Source organism: Polistes fuscatus, unplaced genomic scaffold (assembly GCF_010416935.1).
Source record: "Polistes fuscatus isolate 324 unplaced genomic scaffold, CU_Pfus_HIC Scaffold9, whole genome shotgun sequence".
Classification (NCBI taxonomy): domain Eukaryota; kingdom Metazoa; phylum Arthropoda; class Insecta; order Hymenoptera; family Vespidae; genus Polistes; species Polistes fuscatus.
In genome coordinates, this window is record NW_025113173.1 from 3,702,941 (window position 1) to 3,723,215 (window position 20,275).

The window sequence follows — 20,275 nt, forward strand, 5'->3', positions numbered from 1 at the left end:
GTTCGTTTTCATCTAAATTCTAAAGACTGTAAAACTTTATAAATACCTCTTTACAAAACCTTGCTCAATCTTTTCTTTTTCTCTCTTTATCTCTCTCTTTTTATGCATCTAGTCGACTAAAGTATTCGAAATTCTTTCGAAAGTATACGCGTCGCTTATTATTCTCCCGCGTAGTCGCATATTTCACAAAGGAAATCACGAAGCATTTGTCAAGGGCCGACGACGGAATAGAAAAGAATATTATACCACGAGTTTCGTTGCTAAGCAGCCTGCACCTTTCCCCCTACTAGAAAACGCGTATAGGAAAGTCGAAATGCATTGCTCGAACATAAGGCGAATATCGATACCAAATGCGTTTTATGTCCCACTCGAACGTTATAGCATTTTCGTCCACTCTCTTTCTCTCTCACTCCCTCTCTCACACATACACCCACACATATACACACACCCCCATTCTTTCTCTTACGGAAGCTTCCGTGTACATAAATAATCTTACACGCGCATTATTTTCTCAACTGGCTGTTCTCTCAGCGTGGAATTATAGCAATGCATTACGAAACATCCAAGCTTTTGCCATAATCCACGAATCTCGAATAATACCGTACGGTAAAAGTGGAACGTTTGAAAGAAAATTTGCAATAAAACACATCGCTATTTCCTTTCTCTTTCTATCTTTTCTTTTTTTTTCATTTTTCTTTTTTTTTTTATATTTGTTGTTTTATTCCCGTATACTCGAAAAAAAACTAGAGAATCAATTTCTTTCAACGCGCGCTCCGATTGGATTATGTTATATTTATTAACGATACTAAAAAGAGAAAAATGGAATGAAATAAAAGGGAAACATTTATTTAAGAAAATCTCGAGTAAAGATATACCCCGGATAGAAAATTTATTTCATACAAGACTTTCATCAAAATCCATTAGTTAGATTTTATTAATACGGCCCCCAAGAATGATTTATAAATCGTTAAAAGCATATTTTTAATACCAAGGAGAAATTAAGCTCGTCTCTTGATTTAGTGAGAACTATAGAAACGAACGCTGGCAAGCGCATACTTCCTTCCAAGCATCCTTGTGGCAAGTTTCCTTTTTAAGATGCTATAAGCTTAGCTCGAACGTTAATGTTCCCTGTTTAACGTTTCCCATTACAGTCTTAATGAACACTTTCCTTCTCCTCGTACACCTCCCGCTCATTACTCCTCTCGTTTTACTCTTCGCTTAAACCCAACCTTCGCGTTCTTAAACTCTTCCTGTGGATATCGATGTTCTTTGCGTACGTAACAGAACACAATACTCTCTATAACAATTTTCTTCTCGGATATGTTTTATAGATTGCATCAAATTATTATTTTTTCTAATTTCAATCGTCTAAGCTATCGATCTTTTAATTTTTTCTTTTTTTTTAGTAGGAAATAGATTTTATGATTCTTTAATTAACAAATGTAGAGTAACTTATTCAAATGTGTAAACGCATTTAAAATAGGACATTGCAATATCTTGGCAAGTAAACAGCGTGAACAATCGGTAATACAATGAAAAAATATCGATGATAATGATTTTTCATTAGCTGTGTTTGTTTTTCCATCTTTTTTCTATGTATAATTATTTTTTTTTCTTGCATCAAAATACGCGTGTACATGAGAGATAAAAATAGAAGATAATTTAATATAGATTTCTGATCATAATTTTAATGTTTTATAGATTGCATCAAATTATTATTTTTTCTTTTTTTTCCAATTTCAATCGTCTCTAAACTATCGATCTTTTATTTTTTCTTTTTTTTAGTAGGAAATAGATTTTATGATTCTGTAGGATTCGTGAAAAAATTGGGCCGTTGGACAGACTGGACCGGGGGGACTCGAACCCGGATCTTCGGTTTTTCGGGCGACTGCTCTTTAACCAATTGAGCTATCCACGGCTCACCGTCCAATCTCCTCACGAACGCCTACTTAAGTGTTTGGCCTGGAGGTGCTCGCATCCCACAGTTCTTTAATTAACAAATGTAGAGTAACTTATTCAAATGTGGAACCGCATTTAAAATAGGACAGTGCAATATCTTAGCAAGTAAACAGCGTGAACAATCGGTAATACAATGAAAAAATATCGATGATAATGATTTTTCATTAGCTGCGTCTGTTTTTCCATCTTTTTTCTATGTATAATTACTTTTTTGTTCTTGCATCAAAATACGCGTGTACATGCGTTAATATGAGAGATAAAAATAGAAGATAATTTAATATAGATTTTTGATCATAATTTTAATGTTTTATAGATTGCATCAAATTATTATTTTTTCTTTTTTTTCTAATTTCAATCCTCTAAACTATCGATCATTTAATTTTTTTTTTTTTTTTAGTAGGAAATAGATTTTATGATTCTTTAATTAACAAATGTAGAGTAACTTATTCAAATGTGGAACCGCATTTAAAATAAGACAGTGCAATATCTAACAGCGTGAACTATCGGTAATACAATGAAAAAATATCGATGATAATGATTTTTCATTATCCGTGTTTGTTTTTCCATCTTTTTTCTATGTATAATTACTTTTTTTTTCTTGCATGGAAATACGTGTGTACATGCGTAAATATGAGAGATAAAAATAGAAGATAATTTAATATAGATTTTTGATCATAATTTTAATGTTTTATAGATTGCATCAAATTATTATTTTTTCTTTTTTTTCTAATTTCAATCGTCTCTAAACTATAGATCTTTTATTTTTCTTTTTTTTTAGTAGGAAATAGATTTTATGATTCTGTAGGATTCGTGAAAAAATTGGGCCGCTAGACAGACTGGACCGGGGGGACTCGAACCCGGATCTTCGGCTTTCCGGGCGACTGCTCTTTAACCAATTGAGCTATCCAGGGCCTACAGTCCAATCTCCTCACGAACGCCTACTTAAGTGTTTGGCCTGGAGGTGCTCGCATCCCACAATTCTTTAATTAACAAATGTAGAGTAACTTGTTCAAATGTGGAACCGCATTTAAAATAGGACAGTGCAATATCTTGGCAAGTAAACAGCGTGAACAATCGGTAATACAATGAAAAAATATCGACGATAATGATTTTTCATTAACTGTGTTTGTTTTTCCATCTTTTTTCTATTTATAATTACTTTTTTTTTCTTGCATCAAAATACGCGTGTACATGCGTTAATATGAGAGATAAAAATAGAAGATAATTTAATATAGATTTCTGATCATAATTTTAATGTTTTATAGATTGCATCAAATTATTATTTTTTTATTTTCTTTTTTCTAATTTCAATCGTCTCTAAACTATCGATCTTTTATCTTTTTTTTAGTAGGAAATAGATATCAACGTATACAAGAATTTTATGATTCTTTAATTAACAAATGTAGAGTAATTTATTCAAATGTGAAACCGCATTTAAAATAGGACAGTGCAATATATTGGCAAGTAAACAGCGTGAACAATCAGTAATACAATCAAAAAATATCGATGATAATGATTTTTCATTAGCTGTGTTTGTTTTTCCATCTTTTTTCTATGTATAATTATTTTTTTTCTTGATATGAGAGATAAAAATAGAAGATAATTTAATATAAATTTTTGATCATAATTTAAAGATCAACTTCGAATTTAAATATCGTTGAAAACAAGATAATTCTGTTCAACAATCTTTTCAAATCAGATACTTCTTATTAGATAAAGCCACATGATTGAATTATTAGTATTTTTTGTTAAAGGTATATCAAGGATATAAAAATGAAATAATAATCGATGAAAGAGCTTTAGTGAAAGCTGAGAAAAGAGGGAATTTTCCCTGGTGTTCCTGGAAATGGCTAGACATAGAAGGACAAAACATCACTCGAGACGAAGTTTCGTGATGACCAAGGAGAAGAGATCTTGTCACAAATCTCAGGAGTATCAAGAAGTCTAGTAACTTGTGTGGGATTCCATGTAGGTTTGAACCATTCGTTTGAGGGTTTGGCACTCTCTCTCCCTCTCTTTCCCTCCCTTCTTTTTTTTATTTTTTTACTCTCATTCTTTCGTCTTTTCGTTGCTCGTGCACTTGCCCGTGAAAGTCTATAATAAATTCATAGGCAATTCTTATACGGGTCAGAACGAAATTGCGCTCCCGTGTTTTTATATTCTCATATTAAGGTTTCAGGAAATCGTGGGGTAAAGGAAATTGAACCGAGGTCGAGAGTTAGATGGCGAGACCATTCGAGAACGAGATTCGAATGTATTTCGTGGGAGACGAATTTATAGATGGCAGTTAACGACGACGAGAATTCATTTTTAACCGATTAAACCGTGCCTTTCTATTATTTACGATTTAAACGTAAGAGAATTTTTCCCTATCGAACGTACTATGAGTTAATTAAAAATATAAATCAACATATAGAAAAAAGAAAAAAAAACTGATGAAAATCTAATCTTCAAAAATGAAACATATTTGATAGTTTCGAATAATATCATTTGTAAATTCTTCTAGACGATATTTTTATAATTACGTCTAAGCAGATTACTCTTGTTTAATGTATCGAGTATTGTGTGTTCCCTCTGTTAGAGCGATAAATCAAATAACGTTCATAAATCAAATAACAGATCATTTATCGACTCTCGTGTTCGAGCTTCCAGCAACGCATACAATTTCTCCAATGCGTTAATCATACTTCCTGTTCGACGATAAAACATGAGACTATTATTCGTTCAGAGTATTCTTTCCAAATAGCCTCTTCAAATTTTAACCAGAAAATCTAAATAAAAAATAAATAAAATATTTGTTATTTAAAAATAATATAAAGTATCATTTTTCTTTAAAATAATATATTCAAATATACTGCAGTTACGCTTATTATTATATCATAGGTTTAGAAGGAGGAAGATGAGAGAGAGAGAGTGAGTAAACAAAATACAAGGTAGTCATGAGCTTGGCCTTGAGCTGAAGTTGATTTTCTCTATTGTTTAATTTCATCATGGTACTTGATAATGCGAACAACTCTTCCAAACGTGTACGAACTCCTGCTGTTACTTCTCTCGAATTTTTCTACAGTAATTAAAGGAACATTTAACTTCTCATTTACATTTCAAAAGCTTCTTACGAAAACATCTAAGCGAATTTTTAATTATCATGAATGATACTTTATACACGTGGAAAATAACAATTACTTTTTAATTATAATTATCATTTTTGTAGAAATAATAATTAGCTCGTATTAATTTATAATTTAAAGTTTAATTACTCTTTTTATGTATACAATTATATATTTTAATATTTGTAATATTATATTATTTTTATTGACTAAATTACAGTATTTTAAGTACATTTTAAGTAAAGTACAGTATTTTACAGTACATCGTTATTTGTTGTCATAATGATTTAAATTTTTTTTATTTTCAGTTTAATTTTAAATCGTGTCTTAAAAGAAAACATAAATAATTCAATATTAGACAATTGTAAAATCAAATTCTTAGAATTGTAATATAATAACGGATCATTGAAACTGTTATTTCTTCAAAACGTGAAGCATCCTCGAGAGAGATAGCAAAGTGATGAAGCATTTATCCTTCAGCGTAAGTTATACGTATAATCGTATTATTTGCTTGGTGCAAACTTGGAAAATCGATCGATCGTGTTTGAATTTATTCAGTTATTACGAATTTTAAATATTATTAAATGACTTTTTGACGCAACAATTTCCAAGTGGTGAGATTCGTGCACTCTGCAATGGCTACAGTGTTGATGCATTTTGTACGAAACATTTGTATTTCAGGACGGTTATTATGTTAGAAAATGTTAGCTTTCAAATAATCATAAATTATTATAAACAAAATTTGAAAGACAATCAAATACACACCGCGCTTATTTGACTATGAATTTAAATTAAAATATAAACGAAATGTTCGGATTGTACTTTAATTACAAAAATAATTAATAATTAATTAATTATAAATTAATAATTAATAAAAATAATTAAATAATCATTACAAAATAATAAACAATGATATAAATAATAAAAAATGTTACAGGGTTTGTAGAAAATATCAAAATTGATTTACATCGAATAAAATAATACAAATTGTAAATGGGATTAATAGGATTGATTGTTAGTAATCAAAAAGCTGAGTTATTAAAAATAATATGGAAGAATTCCAACTTTATAACAGGGTCATAAAACGAAAGGATGGAATTGCAGTAACGTGGAAATATGTTGAATGAAGGTATTTCAAACCTAATACGAGAATGTGAGGAGACAAATTTTCTCTTAAATACCTTTCCCTTTTTTAACTAGTTTTACAATTTTTAATCTAAATAGTACGGTAATATTTATTTCAAGAAATACCATCCAAATGACCAGATTTGAATTCCATGCTTTGTGATCCATGATTTTGTTCTGCTTTATACTTTCTTTGTGGTTAACAATAATTATTATTTAAATATTCGTTTCATTAAGAAACGTATTTAATTTTAAATGAAATAGTGTTACGCTAGAAATATATAATATTTATTGGTATGTTCTTAGCACGACGAGAGTGTAGGTACAAAAGTCATATATTATTTTCACTGCATATTACATCATAAAATATAAAATATATTAAAAAATTAGAAAATAATTTCTGTTGTTAAGTATTTCAGATTTTCCATGGCTAAAATTTGCAATATCGTTTGCTCGATCAAACATATGACAACAAAATTTGCTAATAAACAAATACAAAAAATCTTCCCTCTAATAAAACTTTTCTTTTCGATTGAAAAATAAAAATTATCGAAATAATATGTTTGCTTTATCTTCGAAATAGAGTACGGAAGAGAAAAAGATTGAAGTGTTCTCATCATCTCTCTCGGTTTGTATTCGTTTAGGTAGGATCGATATCGTAGAGAGTTCATCGATGTTCCTTCATCCTTAATTGGTTGGAAAAGAGTTTTACGATTCGTTTCGTTCTATTGATTTAGTATTTCCTCTAATATTTTTTTTCAAATAATATATATGAGTATTACACAGTCTTAACTTGTGAATCTCTGTAAACAGCAACCACCAAGTGGTGAAACCAGAGCAATCGATATTACTAGAGCGATACATTTATTATCTTGACATAGTATAACGTAAATACTGTCGGAACTAATGGCTGTAATTAAAATGAAATTCGATCTAAATTTTAAATAACATCGAAAATTTACATATTCGATAATCCATTTTTCTAATCTGTCAAAAATTGATTTGAATTTAACCGTCTCATTAAAAAAAAAACATTTAAATACGCATTACACGAGTAAGAAAAGAAAAATTCAAATTTAAAAACATATAATTCATTTCTATTTCAAAGTTATCGAGAACAAAAATCAACGAACATGTTTTTGCGGCGATGATTGCTCGAGACACATTCCCAGAGGTGATTGTGGTGGTGGTACCTAAAAACACACACACACACAGAGGTGGCGAAAGTAAGATCGAAGTTACCATAAGTCAAGAAGCTTTTTAATGAACGGTGTACCTTCCCTTTGGGAGCAGCGATACAATCTGAGCGTCGCTGACAGTTCCCTTCTTTCCGAGAAGGGTGAGGGACCACCCTCTGGTGTTCTCCGATCCGTCCTAGCTTCTTACCCTCTCTCTCTCTTTATTTTTCTTTCCATCTCATTCTATCTTACTTTTTCATTCTGGTTGCATCTCTATCTTTCTCTCGCTTCTCCTACCCTTCTTAGACATCCGGCCTCTTTTTCTTCCAACATTTCTTCTTCTTCTTCTTCTTCTCTCCTCCTCCTCACCTACCCCCCTCCCTCCCGTTTCCCGCCTTTTTTCCTATCTCCTTTTTTTCTTTTCTGGTCCTAGCGACTCTGCGGAGTTACCTCTTGCCGCACGGGAATCCCCCCTGACACACAGAATGGATGACTCGAGAATTTCATCTCGTTGCCTTTCTTTCCTCTCTCTCTCTCTCTCTCTCTCTCTCTCTATCTTTATCTTTTTCTTCCTTTCTTTTTCTCTCATTTTCTCTATCGTTCTTTCTCCTCCTTCTTTTTCTATTTTTTTTTTTTTTCTTTTCATTGCGGCTGCTGCCGTCTCTTCGGACCAACGCGTTCGTCACAATGTTTCTTATCACGCGTGTCAGTGTGCCCGCATTACCTTCCGACAGGGTTATCCACACATTAAACGAATCACTTCATGATCCCCCACCCACCCCCTCCCACCCCCGATGACAGACGAGTAAACGTTACTCTACGCTCCTGTCTCTTCTTTATATCTCTCTTGGCTTTTTCTCATACATTTTTGTTCCTTTTTTTTTTGTTTAATGTTTATAATCGGTACATTCGAACTAATTACTCATCGGATTTATTTTATTCACTTTCTTTTTCCCACCCTTTTTCTTTTCTCCTCGTCACATCGTATTGTTCGCTATTTTGTTTTATGTAATTTTATATTTATATGAATTTCTTTTTATTTTCTTATAGAAACTAATTCAAAATTAATATAATGAAAATTGACAATTTTTATATATATTTTCCTTCTACCGATCTCATTTTTTTTAATCACTTTTCAATATCGTAGATTTCATATATTTTTCTAGAATAAATAAATCTATGAGATTATCTATCGTAGATTTGAATAAGAAAAATTGCGAATTTGTGCAAAATCTTTCTCACATTCCACATTTCTTCGCTTCTTTTCGTTTATTCATATATGTAGGATTCGTGAAAAAATTGGGCCGTTGGACCGGGACTCGAACCCGGGATCTTCCGCTTTCTATTTCCGGGCGACTGCTCTTTAACCAATTGAGCTATCCACGGCCCACCGTCCAATCTCCTCACGAATGCCTATTTAAATTTGGCTTGGAGGTGCTCGCATCCCACATATATCGCTTTATAATTTAATATATTTAATATATTTTGCCAATTTACGAGCAACTAATAAAAATACATTTTCAATGCAAATAATAAATTTTAATAGAAAGAAAACGTTTCCAACGTAACACGGTAATCGCTTATGAGTAACCAAGTGAGCATAAAAAATTACACGTAAACCTTAAAATAATTTCAAAATAATCAACTTTAAAGTCGTTCGTATTTCATTGGGTAAGAGTAAGACAGGTTGATGCGATAGAACGAAGTCAAGGCGCGTTATTGTGGTTCTTGTAAACGCCTGGGGTCTTGCGATGAAGGCTGAGAGATACCGTAACGCTTCACGTGGTTTTACGATGTAAAATCTACGTACGCCGAATAAATATGTATGCCGCCATAATGCAATATAAGAAGAATGAAGAAGTAGAGAGAGAAAAGGGGAGAAAAGAAAAGGAAAGGTGGAGAGAGGGAAGAAAAAAAAAAGCGAAAAAATGATGAAGAAGATATTCCCTTCATCTCCGTCCAACCAAGGATTTCATCATACGGTCGAGCTTTCACGATCCCAAGATATATTCTTCTACTTGGCTTGTCGTGATGCTTGCGATACGAGTCTTACCTATTGTCAACAGACAAACGGGGTTCGTCTTTAATAAAGCCAATCGTATATATTAATCTACGAACTTCCATAGAAATGTATTTATACGTATGCATGGTATCCCGGATAAAGAAGGCTAGCTAAATATTTTATTTGCTTTTTTATGATGCGACAAAATTTTATACATCAAATCGTTTAGAAAGAGATATGTTAAAAATAATTATTTTTTTTGGTCATTTTTTTTAAATTTTTTCGAAGTATATGGTACCTTGTAACAGGTAAAAAAATACATTTAAATATAATATATTTGTATGGTGATCTTCGAATGATTTTGAATACCAAAAATGTGATGTATTTTATATCACGTTAAATACAAATCAAATATTTAAATAACCTCCTTTAGCTGAGACACCCTGTATAATATATTTATAAGAAATACGGTTATAATTATTATTATTTTATCGTTAAATATCTTCCAGACTATAGATAATAAGGTTCAGAATAAAAAATATTTCTTTAAGAAAACCCGCATAAAAAAAAAGAAAAAAGCATATATTATATCGGGGAGAATGTTTGTTCGTATTTTTATGTAAAAGTCATACAAGTTTTTGATGATACTGCCTCATGTCCATAAACATTTTTACCAGCCTGAGTCTCGTATTCTTCAATTTTTTTCTAATAAAATTTCAAAATGTATTAAACTTCTTTTCTTTATTTTTATTCATTTTCCAGATGCCTCATAAATTAGGATCGAATGAGCAAATATCATACCTTTTTTTTCAAATTATTCTATTTTACATCAACTTAGAAACTCGCTAAAGTATTGTCAGATCTTATTAATATTATCAAAGTTATGCGATATTAAATCATGTATCGAAAAAAATACGAAGAAACTTTTTCCCCAGTTGAATATTATTTACGAATTTCCATATAGATGTTCCATATAAATTTCATTTATACATGTATAATACATTTATGAAGAATAGGGTATTAACTATTATTACCTTAAATATATTTTCGAGATATATATATATACTTTAAAAAAAACGGGGGAGATCATTTTAAGAAAAATTGCATGATAAAAAAATTGGAGATCCATCATACGGATATATCAATTTTTTTTTACAGGTTCATCTTCATCCTTTTAAATGGGTTCTGTATATTTTTGTTTACATAGTATGAAAAGAAGAGTTTAAAATAAATTGAACGATTTATGAGACAAAATGATGGAGGATCATTGGATCGTAGAAATAAGATAATGTATAATATAATAACATTCATTTATACGGTGTGAGATATATATTTTATGATTGTGATTCAACATATAAAAAATAATTTCATTAATAATAAAGAAATAATAACGCGATAAAGGATATAAAGATGAATATAAATAAGATAAGAATCTAATTTGAATTTCTATGGCTTACTCAACGATTCTTCCTAACTCTTCTTAAAAATACTTTTTAAAAGAATATAATCTTTTCATAACGCTTATAGAATATTTCTTTTTTTTTTTCTCTCTCGCCCAGCTTTACAACCAAATATGGTAATTCATAGTTATCGATACGCCATGTAAAATTAGATGAGGTATACTCTTTTCGTAAATTCTCACTCCCATCTTCTCATTTTTTTTATTTCATTATTTTATCATTCATACCTTGCATACAAATTTGTTTTACAAGAAGAAGAAGAAGAAGAAGAAAAAGAAATGAAAAATAATTCGAGAAATCGATCAAATGTTAAATAATTAATAATTTATATTTACGCATAAAAATCTAATAGATGAGAAAAATAGAAATTCTAAGCGAATAGAGTCGAATGTGAATTAAAATTCGAGAAAAGTGTCTCGGCAAAGTGACTATCGGAAATAATCAATGGCAAGCAAGACAGTAATGAATAAAAAATCTTGAAGGCTGCCAACTGCGAGCTAATGTTTAATTCAAGCACAGATCTTTACTTTATGGGGAAGATCCTGGCTTAACGTCTTTTTCACCACGAAGAGGTCCTTGAAAAAGTTGGGACTAAAGTTGCTCAGTTGGTTCATCCCCAAGCTTCCCCTACCCCTCCCACCCCCTTCCCACCCCCCTTTATCTCGAGTTCTCTTAGCCCTTTGGTCGCTCATTCGCGGACGGTTATCCACGAGGTATTAACGCGGCAAGTAAAGTTGAACGTGCCAAGGAACGAAGATATAAACGTTAGGTGTCTTTCACAGATACGAACGAGCAACACTTAAACGAAAGAAAAAAAGAAAGAAAGAAAAGAAAAGAAAACAGAAGAAAAAAAAGACAAAGAATTGGTTAAGATTTAATAGGAATCAAAAATTAGAGCTTGAAGAATTATCGAGAGAATAAACGTGATTTATAGAATGAAGAAAGGAAAGGAAAGGAGTAGAAAGGAAAGGAAGGAAATGCGTTCATTGGAAAGGTTTAATAAACCGATTTAATTAAAGGAGAGGAGTAATTTTCGGAGAAGGAGAGTTGGTGCTCAATTAGAGACCTCCAGACAGTAGAAATGTCGAGGGAGTAGTGGATCCCATAGAATCCTTCTGGTAAATACTCAAGACATTGCTTATCGATTCTATCGTTCGATGTCTCTTCTCCATAATCCTTGATTATTGCATGGGTAGTTGTAAGATGATGATTTTACCCTATTAGACGAGTGGAATTTCATTGTTGAGAGAAAATTTCAGAACATACGTGAAAGAAATTATGATAAACTGATAAACTTAATCGCGACCCCTATTAAAGATTAAATTAAGTAAAGAGGGAGAGATTAAGGTTATCTGTCATCCCCTAACGTAAAACATAGACTAGGTTTGGATGATATAAAAGCTTTCTTAGAATAGAACTACCAGTAGATACGTGATAGGTATCGATTCTCGATGAGGGGTTTTGGTATACTTCGATAGAGTCTTTTTGGTGTATAGCAACAACCCTGTTTCTCTTCTTCAACATGCAGTCTTACTTCTCAAGCAGCCCGCGAAGTAATCCCGCTTCTCTCGTAGTGGAGATTAGCGTGTAAAGTGCTCGAAACTCGTATAACATTACTGTCGGATGGGACGCACCTCGGTGTCTCGTATTGTGTAGAGCATAGCTCTAGTTCTCTAGTGAAGAGCTTCGTTCGTTCGTTCGTTCGTTCGTTCGTTCGTTCATTCGTTTGGAAGGTTTGGGTAGAAGCACCTAGAGAGAGGGAGAGAAAGAGAGAGAGAGAGGAAGAAACGGTTCGCATAGAACGGGACGAGTGTTACCTCTAAACAAACTTTCCGTTGTCTGCTACAAGAATGATAATGCGCATGGTGTTCGGCACGTTTTGGATTAGTTTTCGGGAGTGTTGCTTCGCAAGGAGAGAAAGGAAAGGGCAAAGAGGGGAAAAGGAAGATTAGAGTAAGTGAGAAAGAGCTATGCGAAGAGACTAAAGCTACGAGTGTCTATATAGAGACGTATGAAAGACAAGTAAGCTTTGGTAAGAGTGAGTAAGAGAAAGAGAGAAAGAGATAGAAATACATATATATAATTACAAGAGTATAGAAGCAACGAAGAAAGAGAGAGAGAGTGACGGAGACAGAGAGAAGTGAGAAGTATCGAGGGAGTAAAAGGGATAGGACGGGAAGCGAGCATGAGTTGATATTAGGTATTTAATAGACAGCTCTAGGGAGTTGCTCGGGCGAACGAGAACTGAACCGTAATGTTAGCACGCGGCAGGAGGGATTTCTCATAAGCTGACCTCGGCGAGTCGGGAATATAGTTGAGAGGAGGAGGGTGTCGGGGAGCTTCCTGGTGGTGCGCGGTGAGGCGAATTGAGGTGAGGTGAGGTGAGGTGAGACGAGACGAGGTGAAGCAAGCGAGCTCCGAGTTGAGGTAAGATGAGGTGAGGTGAGGTGAAACGAGACAAGGCAAGGCGAACTACGTTCCTGATGGAGGGCTCAGTCCGATCCTCCCTCCAATGTTAGTGTTGGGTGTTACTTGTGTATAGAACTATCTACCACCCCTTACCACCCCTCCCCCCCTATTACCGACACATTCACAGGGCTCTTGCGATAGGAAAAGAAAGGATATAACTCGAATCAGAGTTTTCTTACGATAAACCCTACGGATTACCAAACGCTTTAACTTAGCGCAAAGGCTCGTTTCTCAGGTGTCTCTTCTTCACTTGTTCTTCGAGTGTCGTCACGCCACATACATTGGATATTTTCTAGATCGTCGACGGGTACCAGAGGGGAAACGAGTTCTGCTTTATTAGAAAGAAATATGATATATTGTTTCAGACTCGTCCTTACTTACCAACATTTTTCCCTTCTCGATTGTCACCGTTGATTAATGAACGGACTACTTACCCTTTTTTTTTTTATTTTTTAAACGATCTCTATACTATTATTTTTCTCTCCCTCTATCTCTCTCTCTCTAAATCAATGTTAGGTAATAATTATCTTGAGATCGATTCTCGAATAATTACTCTGATAATTGACATCGTTCGTATTTAATTTAAGTACTGTGTCAATGTAATCAGAATTGTTCGATGGTATTTTAAAGTTTGTTCTTATTATCGCGAAATATTCTTTATTATACTATTATTATTATTATTATTATTATAATCTTTCTTTTACTTTACTTTTTCACAAATATGAAACTTTAACGTGCATCCTATATCGATTGTTATATAAATCCTGAAAGGTTCAACTGTTAAGCTTTAAACGCTATCAAGTAGCACGCTTGTATACGAACTTCCGGTTCGTGGACCGGTCAACTTTCTTTCTCAACTTAACTCTTCTTCTTCTTCTTCTTCTTCTTCTTCTTCTTCTTCTTTCGAGTAAAAATGGCAGCTATCGCGTAACTGCTGCTATGATAGCAAAGATAGAAATAGAAGAAGAAGAAGAAGAAAAGTAAGAAGCGAAAAAAGAAAATGGTGTCAAGAACGCTCGGTAAGAAGACTCAGTTTTCCTAGGTTTGATAGTTGAGCGAGTAGCACGTACGTGTTTGGGGATACGGTAACGCCTAGCTAGCTAGCTAGCTAGCTTGCTTTTCTATCTTTCATCTTCCTTTCTGTTTTCACTTATAAACACAACGATACAAATATGTCTGAAGATATCAATTTTCAACTGCGTTCGTTTCTTTCGTTCTATTTATCTCTCTCTGTCTCTCTCTTTCCTGTTTCAATTCTCTCCGCCGCTCCCCCTAGCTCTCCAACCCCCCTCCCCCCCTCTCTCTCTTTCTGTAGACAAATCCTATTAAATCCGTTTTGTACTCCGTAGGGACGGGTCTCGATAAGCAGGGTAAATTCGACGAAGTGTAGGAACGTAAATCGGACGCATCGGTTCGCTGCTTGCTTAATGGAACCGCGGACCGGAAATATTCTCGGAGAATCGATGAGAGAATATTCGTATTTCAATAACTCGTGGAAAAGAACGAATTTAAAAAAAAAAAAAAGAAAAAAAAAGAAAAAAATTAAAAAGAAAGAAAAAAAAGAAAAACGAAAACAATAAAGGTGGAAGAACTCGAGGTGTGTTCTTGTTGATGGCTGGTGGTGGTAGTGGTGGTAGTAGTGATACGTACGTACGTTCGTAGCTTCGAAAAGTTCGATCGGTAAAATTTTCCTTCGAATAGAGTTCTTTTTTTTTTTTTTTTTTTTATTCTTTTTTTGGTTCGGAAAACGATAGGACAAAGTTTAACTCTCGGTAGATTTGGGAAAGAAAGTTGCTGCGAGAAAAGGCACGATGATTGAATTGATACTAAATAATAATAATAATAATAATAATAATAATAATAATAATAATAAATAATAGTAATACGAACGATGGATTCTTTTAACGCGATAACAATAAGAACAAGGAGAGAAAATAAAAATAAAAAGAAATGAAGCTTTAACCCTTTCGCAGCGGAGAACCCCAGCTACTTGAATTTCAAACGAAAAAATTTTTCTTCAAATGGTTTTTGTAAATAAATCGTTTTCCAGTGTATTTATAACGTCTTAGCATGCGTTTTTTAATTAACATTGGCATTGGCATTAATATATTACAATTACAGTGACATTTTATGAAAAGCAACTATTGTGGTCTTTAGTACCTCAGTGGCATCTTATGAAAAGCCACTATAGTAGTCCGTAGCAGAGAAAGTGTTAAGTAAGAACGAAATAACGTCTTAGCATGCGTTTTTTAATTTACATTGGCATTGGCATTAATACATTACAATTACAGTGACATTTTATGGAAAGCAACTATAGTGGTCTTTAGTATCTCAGTGGCATCTTATGAAAAGCCACTATAGTGGTCCGTAACAGCGAAAGGGTTAAGTAAGAACGAAATAACATCTTAGCATGCGTTTTTTAATTTACATTGGCATTAGAATTAATACATTACAATTACAGTGACATTTTATGGAAAGCAACTATAGTGGTCTTTAGTATCTCAGTGGCATCTTATGAAAAGCCACTATAGTGGTCCGTAGCAGCGAAAGGGTTAAGTAAGAACGAAATAACGTCTTAGCATGCGTTTTTTAATTTACATTGGCATTAGAATTAATACATTACAATTACAGTGACATTTTATGGAAAGCAACTATAGTGGTCTTTAGTATCTCAGTGGCATCTTATGAAAAGCCACTATAGTGGTCCGTAGCAGCGAAAGGGTTAAGTAAGAACGAAATAACGTTTTAACATGCGTTTTTTAATTTACATTAGCATTAGAATTAATACATTACAATTACAGTGACATTTTATGGAAAGCAACTATAGTGGTCTTTAGTATCTCAGTGGCATCTTATGAAAAGCCACTATAGTGGTCCGTAGCAGCGAAAGGGTTAAGTAAGAACGAAATAATGTCTTAACATGCGTTTTTTAATTCACATTGGCATTAGAATTAATACATTACAATTACAGTGACATTTTATGGAAAGCAACTATAGTGGTCTTTAGTATCTCAGTTTCATCTTATGAAAAGCCACTATAGTGGTCCGTAGCAGCGAAAGGGTTAAGTAAGAACGATTCTTCATCGATTTGCAATGAGGAGAAATGTCGAACTTCGGTGCATCGAAATTTCGAATGATTCATAAAACATGAGTTTGCCCCCCTCTTTCTCTCTCTCCCCCATTAAGTAGTACCTCCATAAATTTTCAAACGGATAACTATATACGTAAGTTCGGTTCCCATCGCTATCACTTCCATGAATTCGCGTTCTCTCCTCTCCTCTCCTCTCCTTTCCTCTCTTCTCTTCTTCTTTTCTCTCCGACGTAGAAAGACCTGAAACATTAAAAGCTCGAACGGTAGAGTAGTGATCGATAAAAAATAATTACGCTCTTTTCTCTCTCTCTCTCTCTCTTAGTCTCTCTCACTCTCTTACTATCTTACTCCCACTTTATCTTGATTTCCACGTAGGCAAATAACCGAGCAGTTTCGTGTCGACGTTAAGGATCATTCATCGTTTCTTCGTCAAAGGAAAACCGAGCAGAAGTGGATGGCAAACAAATCTGTTTATTCGTTTCGCGTGTGCATCTCCTTTATGATGGTCTCTGTATGATACGTACTAGGAAATTCTCGGAGGGAACCAACTGTGCGAGAAGCACTCACTCTTGAAAATTTTCAAAGTTACAAATAGATAAATGGACGGATAGATAGATAGATAGATAGATATTACCGATATGGTAAAATAAGTAGAATACGGTTGTGTTCCGTTGGGAAAATAAATATCAAAATGTTCTTTTTCTTATTCAAGAATATCGTATCAATTCGAATACTTTTGTTTGCTAACATTGACAGACACTAACATGTTCAACGTAGATGTACAAATATATATATACACCTTGTTTCGGTGGTCAGATAAAAAGATGTTCATTTTTTATCATTTGGAAATAAAAGTACTCTCGTGAAATTTTTACGTGCCATTAAGTGATTGCTATCCTCTACCTACAAGTCATTTCAAAGTAAATGTTTTCACTTAATAGAGATATCAAATATAGTAGTATCTTTTTATTATCCTACGTTTTTATCCAACATATACGAAAGTATGCATTTTATAGAGACGCATCTTATACGTTTCAAAGTTAAGTCACGTGTTTACTTATAGATATCTTAAAAATGACAATATTATCTTTTATCTTTTTTATTTATTCGAAAACATTTTTACTTGTCTTACAAAAAAAAAACTGGTGTGTGTACTTATGTACACACGTAAGAAGTTATACTTCTTTGTCGTACCAAAACGAACATAACCTCAATAACTTCAATAAAAAACTTCAAAAAAATTTCAAAGAAAAATAATAATTATTATTATTATTATATATAAGAAAGAATAAAAAAAAGAAAAAGAAAATATCAAAATATAGATATCAGTCCACACTAAATATAAGAGAGAGATATCGAATAACTTCAGGCGTCAACAGTCATGGCGCGGTTACAGCATTAGTTCTCGTTTCGATCATTTAAGTAAAGCGGCGCTGAGTACGATTAGTATTTGGATGGGTGACCCGCTTGAGAAAAAAAGGGGGGAAGAAGGAAGAGAAGACAACTTCATGCCGTATACTTGAAATCGCTTAGCCGCGCGTCGTAAATACCGACAAACTTCATGGTGTCGTTTTTTCCATACGCTCGGAACAAAATCACTCCCCATTACATTTTCCCCAACGCGCCAAAAGAAGTATAACTTCAAAAAAATTATAATAATATATCAAAAATTGTGTAAATAATTTTCATGATTCGCATTACGTATAACATAAAAATCATGTTAAAGATATACGATAAAAAGGTACGAAGGGTATAATCGATCGTGGAAAGAATAAAGAGAAAAAAGAAAGAAAGAAAAATAAATAAAAATGAAGAAAATAGGATGAAGAGAAAGCGATAAGATTCAACGACACGTCGATATCATCGAAGAAACAATAATAAAATTTGTTGAAGCGCGTTTAGAACAGTACGGGGAGTATCGAGCTGTGAGAATTGCACGCGAGGGAAGAGAGGAATACAAAGAGTGAGAGAGAGAGAGAGAGAGAGAGAGAGATAGAAATGGAAAAGGAAAGAAAAGGAAAGAGAAAAGTGAGAAGAGTGGATGAGGGTGGATGAGGGTAGAATAAAAGGAGATGGAGGAATAGGAAGAGGAAGAGGAAGAAGAGGAGGAGGACTATGGGGAGGGTGAGACTCGGTGAGAAGAGAGAAAGCACACACTCGTGCAAATATGAAGGGGAAACGGATTTCTGTGGCAGCGAACTCCGGAACAAAGCCTTTCGCGGTGCAAGAGACGCTTGTTTCGCAACGTATAAAGCCAAGTTGCTATCGAACCTCCTTTGCCGGTATTCCATGTGTCATAAATTCCTTCTATTCCTTCGCCGTTCTCGAATAGTAACGCGAAATGGAAAAAATCTCATCTCGTCTCGTCTCGTGCTGGACGACGAATGTTTCCAATCGATCAACATTTAGAAAAATTCTTACAAACACTTTTGTCGCGTTTTTTTTTTCGTGATTTATTCTTCTCGTTATTTTTTATCCGCGACATTTTTTATTTAAATATTTAATTATAATTAAATATTATTAATTTTGTATTTTTCACTTATATATTTTTATATTTTTATATTTTTATTTATTATTTTATTTTTATATTTTTATTATTAAAATATTTTATAAATAAATATTTTTTCAATTTTTATATTTTCATTATTATATTATTATTTTTATTATTATTAAATTATTATTATTTTAAATTTTTATATTTTTATTATTATATTATTATTTTTATTATTATTTAATTATTATTATTTAAAATTTTTATATTTTTATTTATTTATATTAAATTATTTAATTTAAATATTTAATATCTAAACAAATAAATCAAAATTTGTATTGTAAAATTGAACACGTTTTCACTACCAAGGCTTGTATTGTACTTTCCAGACGTTGACTAACTTAACATACTATAACCAAATTGCTTAGAATGTGCAAAGAATTAAATTATAAAGATAAATTCAACACAGAGTTTTATTTTTTTCCCCTAGAAGTGTAAAGTAACAATAATATAAAATATAAAACTAAAAAAAAACAGTACTAGATATGGTTTAATCAAAAACTGTTAACATTTTATCCGAGAATAAAATCCTGATGTTGATTAAACGACTGATAATAAGATTGAAAGAAGGAAAAATCATGGAAGTTGAATCAAAATAGTAAAGGGGGTCGGACGGAATAAAAAGATCATCAATTATCACATGGGGTTTCTCCATAAGCAGAGAGCTATTTTCTAGAAAAGCTCGCTAGCTAGCAAGCTAGCTAGCTTGTGGAATATTATTCAGAGCATTAAACGTTCTCTCGACCGCGAAGAATTTCCATAAAACCGCTATCTGGCATCGAAGACGCCATAGCATTTGCCTTCATCTTACAAACACACACACACACGGCTACCAACAAACAAACAAACAAACAAACCTATACGCGTATACTTTTTATCTATTTCCATCTCTTTCTCTCTTTTTATTATTTTATCTGTCTCTGTTGGTTGTACACCCCTATCTCTCTTTCTAGTTTCCTTTTCTCTATGTCTTCATATTTTACTTCACCTCCCCTCTCCTCTCCTCTCCTCTCCTCTTCTCTTCTTTTTCGATCTCTGCTTTTTTCCCCAGAAAAAGAGTATGTAAGACGAGCTTCTTGCACGAGTAAGAGAGAGAGAGTAACACTTCGTGTCGTTGTTGCCATTGTTACACGTGTTTACGATCACCTGAAAAACGTGAACGTCGCGTATACGTTGTCGCTTTTATGCCCTCCTGCTCTCTCTTTCTCTCTTTCTTTCTCTCTTTCTTCTGTCGGACTATAGACGATACGTGTGTATTTCGTTCAGAATTATATCTCTATTAGAAAGAGGAAAAGAGAAAGAAAGAAGAGAGTGGGAGAAAGAGAGAGAGTGA